Raw genomic sequence first — 18,827 nt, 5'->3', positions numbered from 1 at the left:
TTAATGCAAGATTTTATGCTCAACCATGTCAGTCTGGATGAAAAGAATACCCTCTCAACTACTAAGCTCACAAACCACAGAAATTTCCTTGAACCTCTACTAAGTAGGCAGGGGGTTTGTCTGTCTCCTCCGTCCCGCACCAAACAAAAAAAGTGTCAACTGTATTTAGAAACCAAATGAATCTGAAATTTGTGCATGTAGGGAAGCCACACCCTGCATCTGTAGTATAGTAGTAGTACATACAGTGGATAAAAAAAAGTTTACACTCCCCTGTTAAAATGCCAATTTTTTGTGATGTAAAAAAAAAAAAAGACCACAGTAAATAATTTCAAAACTTTTTCCACCTTTAATGTGACCTATAATCTGTACAATTCATTTAAAAAATATTTTGGGGGAAAAATATAAAAAATAAAACACATACAATAAGCTGGTTGCGTTAAGTGTGCACACCCTTAAACTAATACTTTGTTGAAACACCTTTTGATTTAATTACAATTTTCAGTCTTCTTGGATGGGAGTCTGTCAGCATGCCACATCTTGACTTGGCAATATTTGCCCACTCTTTCTTGGAAAAGCACTACAGATCTGTCAGTTTGCAAGGGCATGTTTTGTGCTCAGCCCTCTTCAGGTCACCCCACACTTTCCATTGGATTTAGGTGTGGGCTCTGCCTGGGCCATTCCAAAACTTTAATTTTCTTCCAGTGAAGCCGTTCTTTTGTTTTGTATGTATGCTTGGGGTCATTGTCGTGTTGAAAGGTGAAATGTCTCCATCTTCAGCTTTCTAGCAGACGCCTGAAGGTTTTGTGCCAAAAGTGACTGGTATTTGGAACTGTTCATAATTCCCTCCACCTTGACTAAAGCCCCAGTTCCAGCTGAAGAAAAGCAACTCCAAAGCATGATACAGCCACCACCATGCTTCACCGTGGGGATGGTGATCTTTTGGTGATGCAAAGTATTTTTGTGCCAAACGTACTTTTTAGAATTGTTGCCAAAAATTCAACCTTAGTCTCATCAGACCATAACACACTTTTCCACATGCTTTTGGAAGTCTTGATGTATTGTTTTGCAAATTTTAGCAGGGCCTGGTTGTCTTTCTTTGTAAGAAAAGGCTTCCGTCTTGCAACCCTACCCCATTACCCAGACATATGGAGAATACGGGATATTATTGTCACATGTAGTACACAACCAGTACTTGCCAGAAATTCCTGCAGCTCCTTCATTGTTGCTGTAGGTCTCTTGTCACCGTCTCTGACCAGTTTCCGTCTTGTCTTTTCATCAATTTTGGAGGCATGTCCAGTTCTTTGCAACTTCATTGTTGTCCCATATTTTCTCCACTTTTTGATGACGGTCTCCACGGTGTTCCATGGTATATCCAATGCTGTGGAAATGTTTTTTGTACCCTTCTCCTTTCAACAGTGAGATAGCGAACCATGGCTGTTGCTGTAGCAGGCAACTGAGTAAATGTCAAGAAAATCCTACTTCTGAATGTTGTTTGGGGTTAAGCAGAGTATCTTTAATTGATGGCAGGTGTTGTACCCAAGAAGACTGAATGCGGTAATTTAATCAAAAGGTGCTTTAACTAAGTATTAGTTTAAGGGTGTGCAAACTTGTGCAACCAGCTTGTTGTAAATTTCTTTTATATTTTTTCCCCTAACAGATTTTTTTTTTTCATTTGAATTGCACAGTTTATAGGTCACATTAAAGGTAGAAAAAGTTTTGAAATGATTTATTGTGGTCTCATTTTTTTATATCTCAAAAATCTTGCATTTTAACAGGGGTGTGTTAACTTTTTATAACCACTGTAAGTATATACAGGATTGAGTTGGCTTACATGTAGATAGGTTTATGTATTTATAGACATGCAATCACAAGCATTTTGGCGTAGTACTATTGTGTTGTACATTAAAGTTAATATAGTATTGATTGTTGCACTTCTCCATTTAGCCAGACTTGGCACAAAAGTAATAGTTAATATTTAAGTAAACACCATTCCGATTTGGGTAGGCCTCACTGTTTGAGAACTGCCGATCTCAACTACTGTTGATTTAGCTTACTGTTACCTAGATAAGTTTTGGGAGTACATTTCATGTTGTTCTGACAAAAATTGAAGCAGTATGTGAACAATGTGTTTGAATACTGCTGTGTTAGTGTCTTGGTGTCTTGGCAGTCCTGGTACTGTTTTATAATCTTTTATGATCCTTATAAATTGCCGTATCTTCCTCTGCTGGTAACAGTTCACCTTTTACTTTCTCTACTGGCATGGCTTTATTGTTTTTTCACTGTTACTTTCTTAACCAAGGTTTTATGAATTGCTGAACAGCTCTTTAACTTTAGAAACCTTTCTTAATGTTGAAGCTTTTAAAATCTTCTGCATCTTTGTGATGCCCTTATGCTCTTTCCATGTAGCTTCCTTTGTAGTGTTTTTATAGTTCTTCTTAATTACTTGGCATGCTATTACTGTTAAAATGAATAGCAGCTTTGAACATAGTCACCTTAAATGCAACAAAGTAATTGGGTACAGTTTTAAACTTGATGACATTCTGAAAATTTATAAATCCAGCGGCTGTCCAGTACAGGCTAAGAGGCTTTAGTGCGATCACCATATAAAGGATTTTGATCAGGTTGCTGATAAGTTGCTTGTATGTTTGAGATAAGGATGCCAAGAAATTCACTTAGAGTGAAGCTCGAGAGATGAATCTTTACATCCATGTTGAGAACACGTAATAAAGGGCTGTCATCAGAAACCTAGTCATAATTCTGTAGTGCATGTAGCTTGATCTGTTCCATGTACTGCTAGTTGCAGAGAAAAAAAGCACCAAGTGTTTTGCTAGCTTTAAAAATGTCATGAAGCACTTGGTGAGCTCTGTCATTGTAATGCATTCTTTTATGTTACAGAAAGTCGGGAACAGTTTAAAGGCACAGACAGCAAGCAGATGTTTTTTTTTTTTTTTAATCCAGCCACTGTTCAGTACTTGAAGGTTTTACTGTCTAGTGTGCCTTAATTGAAGTAGTTATGCTTAACAATTTAAGATCTGGTCTGTCACTGTACAAACACTTAACTGGCTTGTCTTTCTGCAGAAGATTGGAGTGTAATCACATGATCAGTGATGCCTTTTTATCCAAGACCTTGTAAGTTCCATAACTAACCATCTCTCCATTTTTCCTCTCCCTTTATTTTCTTTTTGCATCTTCTCTTTGCTGTAAAATAGCATTCATAGCCAGTGATTCCTGTAGTCTCTTTTGTAAAGTTATTCAGTTTTTTTTTATTTTTTTTATTTCATTGGATTTGTTTTGTATTGTATGTCTGAAAATTTTGTATCTATCCAGGTTGGGTGTGAAATTGGTCATTTGAAATCTGTACTTAAATAAACAAAATACAGCTATATAAGTTTGTCGCAGCAAAAATATGCACTTACTTGGAGGGGGGAAGAGTGGTGACATCTGGTGGACAGAACTAACATTGCACAAGTCAAACAGTTGTATGACACTGAGCAGAGTTACAGGGTCCCTATTAATTAAACCTTTCAAAGTTCGAATGTCATATGGTCGATACCATATAATCGAACTTTGAAAAGTTTAAAGGTTAAAAACAATGGCTCCGTACGGCGCAGAATGGGAAAATTTCCTTTTTTTCTGCACTGAAGTGTGATCTTGGAGTTGGTATATTTAAGTAGGGGGGGGTGTGGGGGGCTTGCCCCTCTGCTCAGAACGTTAAGGTAGGTTTTATTTATTTATTTATATTTTGTATTATATTTTTGAAGTTTCAAACTTCACTCATATGTTGAAGATATGAGATTCGAAGTTTTGAAACTTCGAATGTATAATAGACCCAAGTTACAAACCTGGTATAGGTACACTTCCAAAAGCAAAATCACTTGCTATCTGATTTGTCAGCTCTCTAATTTGAAATAATCAAACCCTTCAGCTGACATTCAATTAATTGGTAAAGAATACATAAACTTACTTATTATGGCTTCTCACTTGGAGCAATGTCTTAGTTTAGAAACTGTTTATCCAGCAGAACCTGTATACCACTCCACTCAGATTTGGAACCCTTACCATTGGTTTTCTCAAGGTTCGTTTTTGTGTCCATTGCTGCTGTTTTTGCCACACTTAAATCAGAGGACATGGTAATGTTTATGGTCCTTACTTGGGACTATAAAGCACCCTCTTAGGTTGCCTCTGTATTGTTTATCTGTTTTATGCTGCCTAGGATTGGCTCATCCAGAAACTTTCCATCAACACAGTAGTAATGATGTTTAATATGCCCAAGGGACTTGACCTGTGCCACAATCTCCTTGTTTCAGCATTGCCAAATACCAAACCACTTTACATAGGAATTATACTAGGCATATTCATTTCATTCAGTAAATAAACTCACCATAACAGCTGTAAAGTTGTACACCTCCAAATAGCATGTACTCTTAAGGAGTATCTACCCGTAACTAGGATGGCTATTTCCATTAATTTAGTAACTCTACAAATTGAATTCACAATACCAGTTGTTCCTCTGTCTTGAGCATAACACATCATTACTTCAGACCACTAACTGTAAAATATTACAGTTGGTTGCCCTGTTGCCTGCAGCTGAATATCACTACTTAACTAGTCATAAAGCAACATAGCTACTCCCCAGAACACACGACTTACTAAATACTCTATCTTTTAAAGTACTTGTAGATGGCTTTTGTCCGCCCCTTGCAAACAGATTGCATTACTCCTTTTTATTCACTCAGTCACACTAAAGCTGTTAAACTGAACAAAACTGCTTTCTCTTTGGCTATTTGAGAAATCCTGTTTCAAACTGGCGTCAGTCACCTGGACTAAATTTCATTGGGCAACACTTGCATTAGAGGTTTTTTTGCAGTTCAAAAACACTGAGAAAGTACCCTATACAAGAAAGGAAATGTACCTGTTTCAGAGATGATAGTTAGAAATGCCCACAATGTCACTTCTCTCGGGTTGACGGGATGTTAAATTTTGTTACATTGATACTGCTAAGAGCTCTCTGGCAGTACAGCTTTCCGTGTATTGTGCAAATTTAATTTCATATATGCATTGTACATGTTTGTCTTTTGGCTTTCGCGGTTAGGGGTCGCCACAGCGCAACTCCGGTTTGCTAATGATTGGCAGTTTTTTTTTTTTATGGTGTCGAGTTGCCAGCCCAACCTTCAACGAAGGCACGTCCATTCAACGCATGTCTTTCGAATGCCCACTTGACCGGGGGGAGGACATGCAGACTCCACACAGAAGGCACTCCCAACCCAAGCCGAGAATCGAATGGGTGAACTCTTGCTGTGAGGCAACATTGCTTTTTATTTCACTGTTTTTATATTATTTGCTTTGGTCTTGTATATCTAATTTGATTTGCTGTACATCTGCTAATGTACAGTTCTTGTGTAGTTGTTGGCCTTGCTGTATGGCTCGTGGTGCCTAAAAAGGGTCCAGTACATCTACCTAGTAAATGAACTACATAAATAAAAAGTGGTGCAGGATGTATTAAAATGCCTAACACTGTATTATAAGGAAAATTAATTTTATTTGGATGATGTTTTGTGTTAAAAAAAAAAAAAAAAAAAAAAAAATTCCCAAAAATCTGCATGATCTGCTAACTTTCAACATGTATTATCTCCGTGCATACAACTTGTAATTTAAGCAAGCCATGCATCTGATGTGCAGCGACTTTCTTCTTTGGGCACCATGGTGTTCATCGTGTTTCACTGTTGCAGTCATTGCTCTTGGATTATCCTGCTGGCAGGCTACCCTCATTCGTCCAGAATTCCAAAGTCTAGGTCCGGCGTCGGTTGCTGGCGTCTCTTTCCTGACGTCAGTGCGCCAGGGGTATAAAAGATGCAGCTGACACCATTTTCTTCAGTCTTTCTTGCCGCGCGGTGCCCGAAGCAAAAGCAGTTCGCAGGTGCCGGTCAGCCGAATCCTGAGATTTTCAGAACCGAAGTCTTCATTGAAGCTAAGTACCCCGTTGGGAAAACTTTCTTGCTCCAGACCGATGTCAGAAAAAGTTAACAATTGTATTTCTTGTGGGAAGCAAATACCTCCATAAGGATTCTCACTCTTACTGTATTCCTTGCCTAGGCCCTGATCACAACGTAGTTAGCTGTCGGTTTTGTGCTAGATTTAACAAACGCACTATCAAGCGTCTGTTCGATTTTGCATTTCATTACTTTGGCCGAAGATTTAATTATATAATGCTGTCGCACCAGCCGACAACCGGAGTTTACAAAAAACACAAGGACAAGGAAAAGGATAGGCATCCGAGGTCCAAAACTGACTACGAAGCCTCTGCTAGGCCAGTCGCTGGTTCTCAGTGAGGCGCTTTCGCAGCCCCTTGCGCCCGCTACCTCAGAACCACAGGCCGCTTCCGACTCCCATGTGGAGCCGACTGGGCCTCTGGATACTCAAGGTATTGGACACTCGGAAATCATTCCCTCAGATGGGTCCGGAGCCGTTGTGCAGGCATAGGCTTCTGAGTGTGTCTTCAGACCTACACAACTATATATTAAGCCATATTCAGCTTCAAAGACTAAAGCAGCTCTAAAGACAAAGAAACAAGTACAGAATTCTCCTACTCAGACTTCCATGCCTAAAAAACAGATGCTTAAAATGGCCGAAGACCTAATTCCTTTGATCAGGGGCTCCCATCCCCTTCCTGATAAGAGGCCTAGGCAAGAGACAGAGTATGATTCTTCTCATCAGGTTTCTATTTCCTCTGATTCCTCTTCTGAACAGTATTACTCCATGCTTCCCTATGAGGATTTTGATGCTGAAGAATCCATTCCTTCAGCCTCTCTTGCTGAGGATTATTCTTTTGGGGAAACCCTGCATACCATGAGGGAGCATTTCCACTGGGAGAGCCAAGATTATTCTGAATCTAAGAAAAGGCTCGGAGACTTTCTACTACTTCCTCAGCACAGACTTCTTGCTATTCCACCTATTCTAGACATTGTAGATGATGTATTTTCAGAGTCCGGCCTGTCCCCTGACTCTTTCCCTCCTGCAACTGCTAAGCCAGACAGATACTACAGGGTCCCGGTTTCTCATAAATTCCTATACAAAAACCCCGCTGCTTACCCAGAGACTATATCTCAGTGTCCCAAGGGGGTTAAAGCTTCCACTGCAAAAAAAAAAAACCTGTCCCCTCTGATAGGGATTCTAGGGCTCTAGACAGATGGGGGAAAAAAGTCTACACTTCTGCTACCCTGGCTGCAAGGGCTTTAAATTGTCAGTTTCATATGCTTAAATATCAGCAATATTTAATGTCACTGCTTAAACAGAAATTGTTGACAAATACTCAGTGTTCAGAGAACAAGGAATTGCAGGATTTATTGCATGCAGCTGAACAAGTGGGAAAGCATACTTTGCAATGTGGTTATGATTCACTGGAGGCCTCTTGCAGGGCTGCTGTTACAGGTTCTGTTATTAGAAGGCATGTTTGGTTAAAGGAACAGAATCTGCCTGATCATGTTAAAGTAAAATTATTAGATGCACCATTACAGCATGATACTTTGTTTGGTACTAAAGCAGAAGAGGTGTTGGAAAAAAAATGGAGGATAAAGCAAAATCTGCAGACAGTCAAGGATTTCTTACAGGTACAGCTACCCAGGTTTAGCAGGAACTGATCTTCTAAAAATTGGTCCTTTCCAGTGTCAGACAGACCACAAAGAGTTAGATACAGGCGTCCCAGAGGCAGATCTCAGCCCCAAGGTCATACAGGCCTAAACAATGGGGTGCTCCTACTTCCAAAAGCGGAGAAGACAAATCACAACCTTACAGGAAACAGTCCCAATGACTTTCCTCTACCAGTTCCAAGCACTTTTCTTTTGGCAGCCCCTTAGGGGGAAAACTAGCACTTTTTTCATCAAATTGGCAAATAGTTACCCAAGACAAATGGGTCCTGAACATAGTGTTCCAAGGCTACAGGTTCCATTTTCACACTCTACCAAGGTCAAAAGGTATGCCAGACCTGCCACACAATCAAAGGGCAGAGGCACAAAAACAAATTACAGCAATCATGGACAATGAGGGCCATTCAGCAAGTACCACAACAAGAGCAAGGGCAAGGATTTTACTCCAGAGTTTTCCTAGTACCCAGGAAGGACAAAACCTGGAGACCAATACTGGACCTGTCTATACTAAATACGTTTCTGGAAGTTCCAAAATTCAAGATGTTGACTCTACAGCAGCTCCTGCCCATGCTGGGCAACAAAGCTTGGCTCGTAACTTTGGACCTAAGAGGCATACCTGCATGTCCCAATCAGACAATCTTGCAGAAGATGCCTCAGATTCATAGCTGGCTCAATGCATTACCAGTTCTCTGCACTGCCCTTTGGCTTATCTACTGCTCCCAGGGTCTTCACAAAATGCCTGGCACCAGTAATTGCGTTTTGCAGTCAAAAAGGAGTTCAAATATATCCCTACTTGGACGACTGCCTAATTCAAGCAGATAACAAAGACATTCTTCTAAATCATCTGGCATTTTTAAAAAGATTACTAATTGGCCTAGGGTACACAGTAAACAAAAGAAATCAAAACTAGTGCCCTCTCAAGAGATAATATTCCTGCATGCAAGTTTAAATACAACTGCCCAGATGGCTTATCTCACGCCAGACAAGCAAAAGCAACTGACTACTTACTTCAAGAAATTGGCAACAAAAACCCACTTATCTGCAAGGAAAGTCCTGCAGGCCGTGGGTTTCATGGCATGCTGCATTCTACTAATTCCATATGCCAGACTGCATGAGGAAACTGCAGTGGTATCTAAAAAGTGTTTGGACTCAGCATTGCCACAGCCTGGAGACAGTAATTGCACTCATTCCCTGCCTGCAACAGGAGTTTCGATGGTGGACAGAACCCTGTCACCACAACAAGGGTCTGCCATTCAGTTTACCCACAGCCAGACAGACACTGACAACGGATGCATCAGATTATTCCTGGGGGGCCCATATGGCAGGAAAATGTATTCAGGGCACATGGCCTGCAAACCAGATGCATCTTCACATCAGTCATAAAGAGATGCTAGCTGTTTATAATGCCCTGACTGCTTTCAAGGACCTGCTTAATCCAGGACAGTTACTGATAGACAGACAACACTACAGTCATGTGGTACATAAACAAGCAGGGAGGTACACATTCCTACCCCCTTTGCAGACCAGCAATGACCTTATGGGACACGGCATTGGCTTTTCAAGTTCACCTGCAATCACAGTTCCTGCCAGGAAAAACAAATACTCTGGCAGACGAACTAAGCAGAAACTTCATGGATCCCCACGAATGGAAACTGGATCCACAAGTCTTCAGCATGATAACAAGGAAATGGGGATGCCCAGACATAGATCTATTTGCCTCCCCTCACAACTGCCAATTGCAGAGATTTTGCACAAGGATTTATCACAAGCAAGCATGTAAAGTGGATGCCCTTTCCCTTCAGCTGGAAAAATCTAACCGTATATACTTTTCCCCCACTGCCTCTCCTTCCCAGGGTGCTCCTAAAGGTCAGACAAGAGAAGCCAAAAATTATACTGATTGCACCAGACTGGCCACGCCAGCATTGGTACCCAATCCTAAAGAGCTTGTCTCAAGGTCCAGCATGGATATTGCCTCAAACTTCTCACTTGCTGACCCAACAAAACAATCAGATCCTGCACAGTCAACTCAGGACCTTAAATCTGGCAGCATGGCGGATAATGTAGCCATTCGGAACACTCCTCTTTCAAAAGCTGTTCCAGATGTTATCTTGGAGGCCAGGAGGCCCAATACCAGAAAATCTTGTGCAGAAAAATGGAAGAGATTATGTGCTTGGAACCAGGAACCAAGGCATTGACACGTGTGTACCAAATATCCCTCAGATTTTACAGTACCTAACTGAGATGCTAAACAAAGGCCTTTCTTTCTCATCTGTTAAGATTCATGCCTCTGCCATTTCAGCCCATTACAATACGGAACCACCTATCTTTTCTCATCCTTTAATAAGGCGGTACCTCAGAGGGGCCAAAAACATTAGTCCTCCAAGGAGAGCACCAATTCTGGCCTGGGACCTCAATTATGTTTTGGAAAAACTCACACTGCCTCCTTTCGAGCCAGCATCAACAACAGATAAAAAATTCTTATCCTGGAAAACAGCTCTGCTCCTAGCAATAACCTCTGCAAGGCGAGTCTCGGAGTTACAAGCACTCATGGCTGTGGAACCTTTCATCATTTTTCATCCAGACAGGGTTTCTCTGAGGACAAACCCTACATTTATGCCTAAGGTGGTGTCCAGTGTGGCCCTCAACCAAACCATTCACTTGCCTACATTTTATCCAAATCCACAGAACAAGGGTGAGAAAATTCTGCATTCTTTGGACATACGCAGGCAGTTACGCTTCTACTTGGACAGAACTAAAGCTTTCAGAAAGACTGCGCAACTTTTAATGTCATATGCTGCAGGATCACAAGGAACAGCTATCTCAAAACAGACTATTTCTAAATGGATAGGCCATTGCATCCATTTCTGCTATTTTCAACAGGGCAAATCAGAGCCTAAGGGCATTAGGCCTCATTCCACCAGAGCAGCAGCCACTTCAGCAGCCTTCCTCAGAGGAGTACCAACCAAAGATATCTTAGAGGCTGCAACTTGGAGTTCAGTGCACACCTTCACAAAGCACTACCACTTACCTTTTTACTCTTAAGTCCAGAGCAGGCTTTGCCACTGCAGTTCTGCAGGGCCTCATAGCCTCTCCTAATCCTATTGGGCATTCTGATTAGTTCATGCTGCAAAGCGTAGTTGCTAAGCTACATTTTACATAGACAAATAATTTGTTGAAATGTACTTTATAGCAGTTTCATCACTGAGATTTGAATCCTTTAGCAAGGTTTGGGAATTTGAAGTTGTATCAAGCGTGCTGCATTTCCCCATTCATGTTTTGAATCCATAAGGTGGATAAAATTGCCTTAGCAAATTTTCATTTGCAGTACTTATTTTTGTCTGTGTTGGTCAGAAATTTGAATCCTCTGAGTATTGCTGTAGCTTTACTAAGGCAGCATAAGTTAGAGGATTGAAGGTGCTGCAATTTTCTTTATAAAACCATATTCATAAGGTAGAAAATTATCTTTGACACTGTAGGAATGGAGTAAAATCTTTGAGTGCCTATTTTAGTGTTAATCTCTCAAAAAATGAAAAGAAAAGGTTCAGGAACATAGGGAGAAGGATTGTGAAAAAAAGTCAGAAAGCAAGACCTGTCTTGACTGAATTCAATGCTACAGTGTTCCTGACATGTAGGTTGTCACCGGTTGTGTAAGGTCGGGGTTCCAAAGCTTTACCTTCCTGAGCTTGTACTTCTGCCTGACATCATCTTGTAAATATAGGGATATGCATATGTACAAACTAGTGAACACCTCAGACTTTCTTGCCGCCAGGCCAAATGCAGGTTGTGCATCTGTAGGACTGAGGGCCCTTTGGTCTTTGGTGCCATTGCTCCACACTGCCATTTCCTATGACAAGTGCCCCTTTGGAAAACTTTCTTTTGACTGCAGCCACTATGCAGCAGTGGTTAGCCATGTTCTCTGTGACTGATGGGGTCCCCTCAGTGGGCAAGGGAGAGCCACCTTGTCATTCCTGGGAGAGGGAACAGGGAAGACTTCCCTGTTTTGTCAGAATGCTGTGTCTGTCCTTAGGGAAGCTGCTGCCATTAATAACAATGTTGTCCCCTTTTGGCCTAAAGAAACTGAACACTAAGTATGCATGTATTCTTCCCCACATTTTCATAGGCAGGAGAGGAGTATTTTACTGGGTTTGGGTCACTCAAAATTTAATTCAGGCTATTTATCCTCCTTGTAAAGTGGTTTCTGGTAAACGATTGATACCCGTTTCCCCTGAGATTAAAGATTCTGAATTAGGAAGGGATGAAGAAAGGACAGAACTGTCAGACCAGACTTTCATTTCCTCGTTTTGTTCAAGACTCATTCTGTCCCAGGGAGAGATGGAACTAAGTTCATCCTTCCTTAGTTATGAAAGGTTTTTATACAGAGATGTTTTAGTGTTAAAAAAAAAAAAATGCTTGGAGAGCAGTTCTGGAACTTTCTTAAGTCTTTGTGATAATACCATAGTTCAAAATGATGTTGCTTCTCAACCGGTTACCGCTTCTTAATCATTTAAGTTTCCCGGTAACACTAGATTTAAGTGCAAAAAAGATGGAAAAAGTGCTGACAGTCACCAGAAAACCAAAAGTAAAGCACTTCAAGGAGAATAGTAACCACTGCTTCAAAAGTGAATAAGTAGTTTATTTTAACGCACCAACACTGCACACACTGCGTTTTCATCCTGTACAACCAGAACTACTTCAGAAAATACAATTAAACAATCAAATGTTCGTTATATAGAACTCCTAGAAAAGGAGGTGGCGTAGCAATTAACTACTCCACTCTCACTTTTACTCCATTGACCAACCCCATCCCAACATTTTCCAATGCAGAAATGACTGTAGGCTTTCTAAAACTTAACAACTATAAATCCATCTACATCTGCTCCATCTACATCCCACCCGGAGACCATACCAAAACTCTGGAAGACATCCTCTCTTGGTTTAACTCAAACATCAAATATGAAACCTACATTCTTGGTGATGTAAATATTAACTGGACCTCCTTCCTCATAGATACCCCATCTTACTCTATCAACCTCCACAATTTCACCCAACTAATAGACCTCCCTACTAGGCCAAACAAAGATGGTTCCTCCGGTACCATCTTAGATTGGATATTAACACATCCCAACCGTATCTCGAAAGCTCGTATAATACCAGACCCCCTAGGCGACCACTTACCAGCCTTCACTGACTGCCTATCCTCACACATAGAAAAACAACACATTTTCAACCAATCCTGTAACCTATCTTCCTTCAACCCCAAAATCTTATCTGAATGCCTCAAGGTTACTAATTGGTCCCCACTGAAAATCCTTCCACTAGATAACGCAGTCACATATTTTAACCAAACCTTCCTTACCTTACTTGATAAAGTAGCCCCTTTAAAAACCAAACATATCAAAACAAATTCCTGCCCCTGGCTATCCCAAGAAACTAAATTGATAATCACTCAGAAACAAAAAGTGGAAACTGTACCAAAAACAGAAAAACCCCACCACCCTCCAAGAATATAAACATCTTCGTAACCTGGCCAAAAAGTCAATAACAAAAGATCGCAAAAACTACTACAGCAGTCTTCAATACAAACACTCAAACAATCCAAAGAAATTCTGGACATCCATCTCTTCAATACTCAACCCTGGTAATACTTCAACCCTGGTAATACTTCAACCCCTGCCCCAATCCCAACCTCTCAAGTCTTGAAACGGCCACTAACTTCAACACATTTTTCATTGATTGTATAGTGAAATTATCCTCCACTTTCCCCAATCCATCCATCATTACTAACCCCTCACCCTGCACCCCAAACCCTCTCTCTCACCTCCCTCCTCCACCGCTATTCTCACTTAAACCTGTTTCCACCTATACTATAAAAAGACTACTGCAAAAGCTAAAACCATGCCGCAATGCCCCTGACAACCTTCCAGCAAATTTTCTTCAAATATCAGCCGAATCTATAGCCTATCCCATATCCATCCTCATTAATAGATCCATTCAGGAATCCTATGTACCAACCATCTGGCGTTATGCATACATAATTCCTCTCCACAAAGGTGGTAAGAACACAGACACTACTAACTTCAGACCCATAGCTATACTCTCTCCTCTGTCTAAAATTCTAGAGAAAACCATCCACTCCCAGCTCATGCCCTACCTAATCCAGCACAAACTCCTCTCTCCCACCCAGCACGGCTTCCACCCAGGCCACAGCACCATGACAGCCCTCATTTCCTTCCTCAAAACAGTCAACCTAGCACGTGAGAGCGGCAAATACGTATCTTCTCTTTTTCTTGACCTCTCAAAGGCATTCGACACTATTCCCCATTCCCTCCTCCTGTCCCAGCTCTCTCACTTGCATCTATCTCCCTCAACCCTAGACTGGTTCTCCAGGTACCTTTCCACGCGCCAGCAAGCTGTACAATGGAAAGAGTCGACCTCCCCTTTCTTACCTACACCCACAGGAGTTCCCCAAGGATCAGTACTTGGCCCTCTGCTCTTCAACTTATTCATTAACAACTTTCACCTCTCCATCCCTGAAGCCTCAGTCATCCAATATGCAGATGACTCCACTATCATCTGCTCAGCCTCCTGACCCTCCAAACTTCTATTTAAACCCAAACAGCCTTCTCCAAAATTGAATCATGGATGCAATCGCATCACTTGGCCCTAAATGCCAACAAAACAAAGCTAATGATATTTACTCCCACTAAAACTTCCCAGTTCCACAAAGTCCAATTTTCCATCAAAAGCCACAATAACATCCCTCTTGAAATCGTTCCTAGTACCAAACTACTTTGCATTACCATCGAAAACCTAAAATTCGACTCCCACATCCTCTCATCAATCAAAAAAACCCACCAGAAAATCTGCCTCCTCTACAGACACAACTGCTACCTTACTCCATCTTCCCGTCATACCCTTGCATCGACCTTCCTTCTCCCCTCTCTCTTGTACAGTGCTCCCCTATTCTCCAACCTACAACTCGGACTCCGTGCTAAACTTGAGGCCTGTTGCAACAAAATCTGCAAATTTGCAACCAATTCTAAGAACTCTTCCCATCACTGTCACTCCCTACACACCCTAAACTGGCTAGAACTCCACAACCACCTAAAGTACCTACAACTTACAACAGCCCACAAACTCATCTTTAAACCAGCAGAATGCCCCTCTCTTGCTAAATCTCTAACACCCTACACACCTACCCGTATCCTGAGATCCACAGGCCAAAACCTCCTGTATGTACACAAACCCATCCACCCAACTGGTAACTACTACTATCCCACACTATAGCCAAACTATGGAACAATCTCCCCACACCACTACGTAATATACCTAACCACAACAATTTCAAATCCATGCTTCTCTCCCATCTCTCCTCCAAATGGGAATGTCCTTCACATGCTCCTGCCTAAAACTCCCACACTACTAACTCCACACCTAAATCATCATTTCTTTGCCTACTTTAACTTAATTCAGAGATCATGCTCAGAACACCTTTTCATAAATCTTTTGCATGCATGCCTCTGGCCTACCTTACTCATATTCTCAAACGTTCATTGTTTGTTTTTCTTATCCATTGTACCCATAATATTGTTTTCCTCTGTAATATTGTAAATTTGTCTCTATTCCTATGTATTTGTATGTCTGTTTGGGGCTTTTCCCCTCGGGTCTCCACGGAAAAAGGGTAATTCTTACCCAGCTGGACCAACCCAGTTAACAAATGCAAATAAATAAATATTTAGCCCAGCCACCCATCCTCAGCTTTGGGATTCAACCCAAGAGTAATGACTGCAACAGTGAAACACAGTTGTGTACCTACCATAAATGTAGATGTTAGTGTATTCACTGTTGCAGTCCAGGTTACCCACCCACCATCCCCCTTTTCTTCGCTGGGTCTATCTGCACTACTCTATCCTATACAACCTATTTGGTGTATTTGCTTGTAGATGAAAGAAATGTTTTTGTGCATGCTTTTTTATTGGCATATTTTTCAGCCTATCAATTTGAGGACACCTGACATCTGGGGCAAGAAAAACTGAAGAAAATGGCGTCGGCTGCATCTTTTATACCCCTGGCACACTGACGTCAGGGAAGAGGTGACAGCATCCGACGCCGGACCTAGACTTTGGAATTCTGGCCGACTGAGGGTAGCCTGCCAGCAGGATAACCCAAGAGTAATGACTGCAACAGTGAATACACTCTAACATCTACATTGATGGTAGGTACACAACTGTACTTTTTATTTTCTTATGTGTTTTGTCTTCTGAGTTGTGGTCCTGTTGTAATTTTAAATCCAAAAAGAAACTATGGCAGAATAGCACAAAAACGAAGTTTAATTCACGAAGTAAAATCCACAAGATAAAATCCAATAAAACACACGAAAACATGCTGTAATTACGCTGTTATAGAACCACAAGTGAGCGCTTTCATCTCCAAAGGGAGATTTCTTCAGACTAATGGTTACAACTCACTGCTTCATTTAAATACTCTTAGCAATTAGTAAGCTGCTTCAATTAAGCAATCCAATTAAAAGTTATCAGTTTAAAATGTGTTTGAACTACAATATTCTTAAACTATTCTGTATACCTGAAAACTAACCTAATGTTTAAAACCTTGCCTTTTTAAATACATAATGAATTCCTCTCTATTATTAAACCTGGCAGAAAACACGCATTTAATCTCACTTGCCAGCAGTATTCAAGCCACCCCAATTCTTCTTCAATATTTATCTTTGTAACATTGGGATGGATAAAATCTATAACTTAACATTTAAAATTAGTCTTACATTTACTTTCTAAATGTTTTGCCAAAGCATTTTTGACATCTCCTTTGCCTATGGCATATTGATGTTCATAAATTCTTCTATACAATTCCCTTCCTGTTCTACCAACATAAAATGAGTTGCAATCTACACATATTATTAAATAGACAACATTTTTAGACTTACAAGTAAATCTGCCTGGAACATATATCTTAGTTTTGCCCACAAAAATCTCATGCCTATCTGTATATAAATAACTACAATAGTTGCAATTAAAACATTTATACATTCCTTTTCTTTCTTCTACTACTCTAATTTTATCTAATTTTCCTTGAAAAAAATCTTTAAAATTTTTTGCTCTTTTTTGCACAAACTTAGGTTTGTCGCCTAACTTCTGTAATAAATTAATATTGATTTTAAAAATTCCCCAATTTTTTCTTACTATATTTTTGATGACAGTAAGAATCAGTACTATTTTGTACTGCCAAAGCTGTGGTAAAATCTGCCGAAGATGTTCTATTCAACTTCTTTTTCTCATTTTTATTTCTATTTACAATTTCTTCTGTCATAACTTCCTTAATCATTTCTAGGGGATAACCTCTACTTAACATCATTTCACAGAAGTTGTCAGCTTCTAAATGAAAAATTTCATTATCTGTTAAATTACTTATTCTCTATTTGTCCTTTGACAATATTCTGTTTAGTTTTTTTTTGGATGTAAACTTGAATAATGTAAATACATATTATTTTGAAATTCTTTTTTATATATTTTTGACACTAATTTTCCATCTTTTTTATATATAGTGAGATCTAAACATTTTACTTTGTGCAGTTTGTTTATATGCATATATGCATATATATATATATATATATATACACACACACACACACACACACACACACACACACACACACACACACACACACACACACACACACAGATTCTCAGTGTGATCAGTATGCTAATTTTACTGTAAAAGTTTTTTTTTCCTGTAGAAACTTCAATATCACGCCTGTACGAAGCAAACGCTCCCAGTAGGTAAGCCAAAAATAACAACAATAAACCAATAACCAACAATGGGAGCGAAACACGGTAGATGTGCCAATAGTTCATCAAATGTCCTCAAAACTTCAGTAGTCCCAATAAATCGATAAAAAGTCCATTACAAACGCAGACTCATTCAGTTCAAGGACAAACTTTAATATACAAGAGATGCAGGATAGCGCTTTCACCATACGGCTTCATCAGACGTTTTCACTCTAATAAAAACAGCTGAGTTTAAATACAAAAAAATGGCGGGAAACAAATCTTTCTTAGTGCCAGATCTCCAATAACCACAAGAACAACATGTGCATCCATCTGTCATCACAAAACTATTCATAATCTGTCTACATATGCACATGTTGAAACACAAAAGCCACCAGCTATTATATGTATATATATATTTCATATATATGTGTATATATTTTATACATTTTTTTATTGTAAAGGCAGCCACCAGCTATTATATGTATATATATATTTCATATATATATGTGTATATATGTATATATATGTATATATTTTATATATTTTTTATTGTAAAGGCATTTTATGCTTATACATATGTATTTTGTATTGTATAATGTATATATTCATATATACATCACTGGTATGTTTTTATTTTTTATTATTTTTATATGTATTAGTGTGTTATATATGTTTTATGTTATGAAGAGGTTTGCTTTTTTGTTTCAACATGTGCAGATGTAGACCTATATTATGAATAGTTTTGTGATGACAGACAGATGTGCATGTTGTTCTTGTGGTTATTGGAGATCTGGCACTTTGGATTTGTTTCCCATCATTTTTTGTATTTAAACTCGGATGCTTTTATTAGAGTGCAAAGGTCTGATGAAGCCGTATGGTGAAAGCGCTAACCTGCATCTCTTATATATTAAAGTTTGTCCTTGAACTGAATGAGTCTACGTTTGTAATGGGCTTTTTATCAATTTATTGGGACTATTGAAGTTATGAGGACATTTGATGAACTATTGGCACATCTACTGTGTTTCGCTCCCATTGTTGGTTATTGGTTTATTGTTGTTTTTTTCCTGTAGCTTTTACTATGTCCATACCAAGGATACAGTATGTATATAAAAGCATGGTTTGAAGTGAATACTTCATGGCTGTGTACATTAGACGTGTGTAACAGATGAGCAAGTCTAAAGAGAAGCTGGCTTAAAACAAAGCTGTTAAGTAGGCACATAAGGCAAACAGTTCTCATCACTGAAATTGCTTATGTGATGTACTCTTTGGATTAAGTTTTGACTTATTGTGTATTTGTGGCACTGGTCACAACCCTGAGCTTTTGTAGCTGTATCTCATTAAAATGCAATAAGTGAATTTAGTGGCTCTTTGCCAAGTTGTTTTTTTATTAATATAG

The 18,827-nt window shown here is 39.7% G+C and overlaps 1 protein-coding gene across 2 annotated transcripts in view; it reads left to right on the top strand.

Moving 5' to 3' along the window:
- EIF3A (eukaryotic translation initiation factor 3 subunit A) overlaps positions 1-18,827 on the top strand; it is a 1,696,172-nt gene that overhangs the window by 338,160 nt on the left and 1,339,185 nt on the right. The gene's annotated exons all lie outside the window — the stretch shown is intronic.

Source organism: Protopterus annectens, chromosome 14.part0, assembly GCF_019279795.1.
Source record: "Protopterus annectens isolate FY-2018-M chromosome 14.part0, PAN1.0, whole genome shotgun sequence".
Classification (NCBI taxonomy): Eukaryota; Metazoa; Chordata; order Ceratodontiformes; family Protopteridae; genus Protopterus; species Protopterus annectens.
Note: the sequence above shows the minus strand (reverse complement) of the source record. Positions and strands in the feature narration are given on the sequence as shown.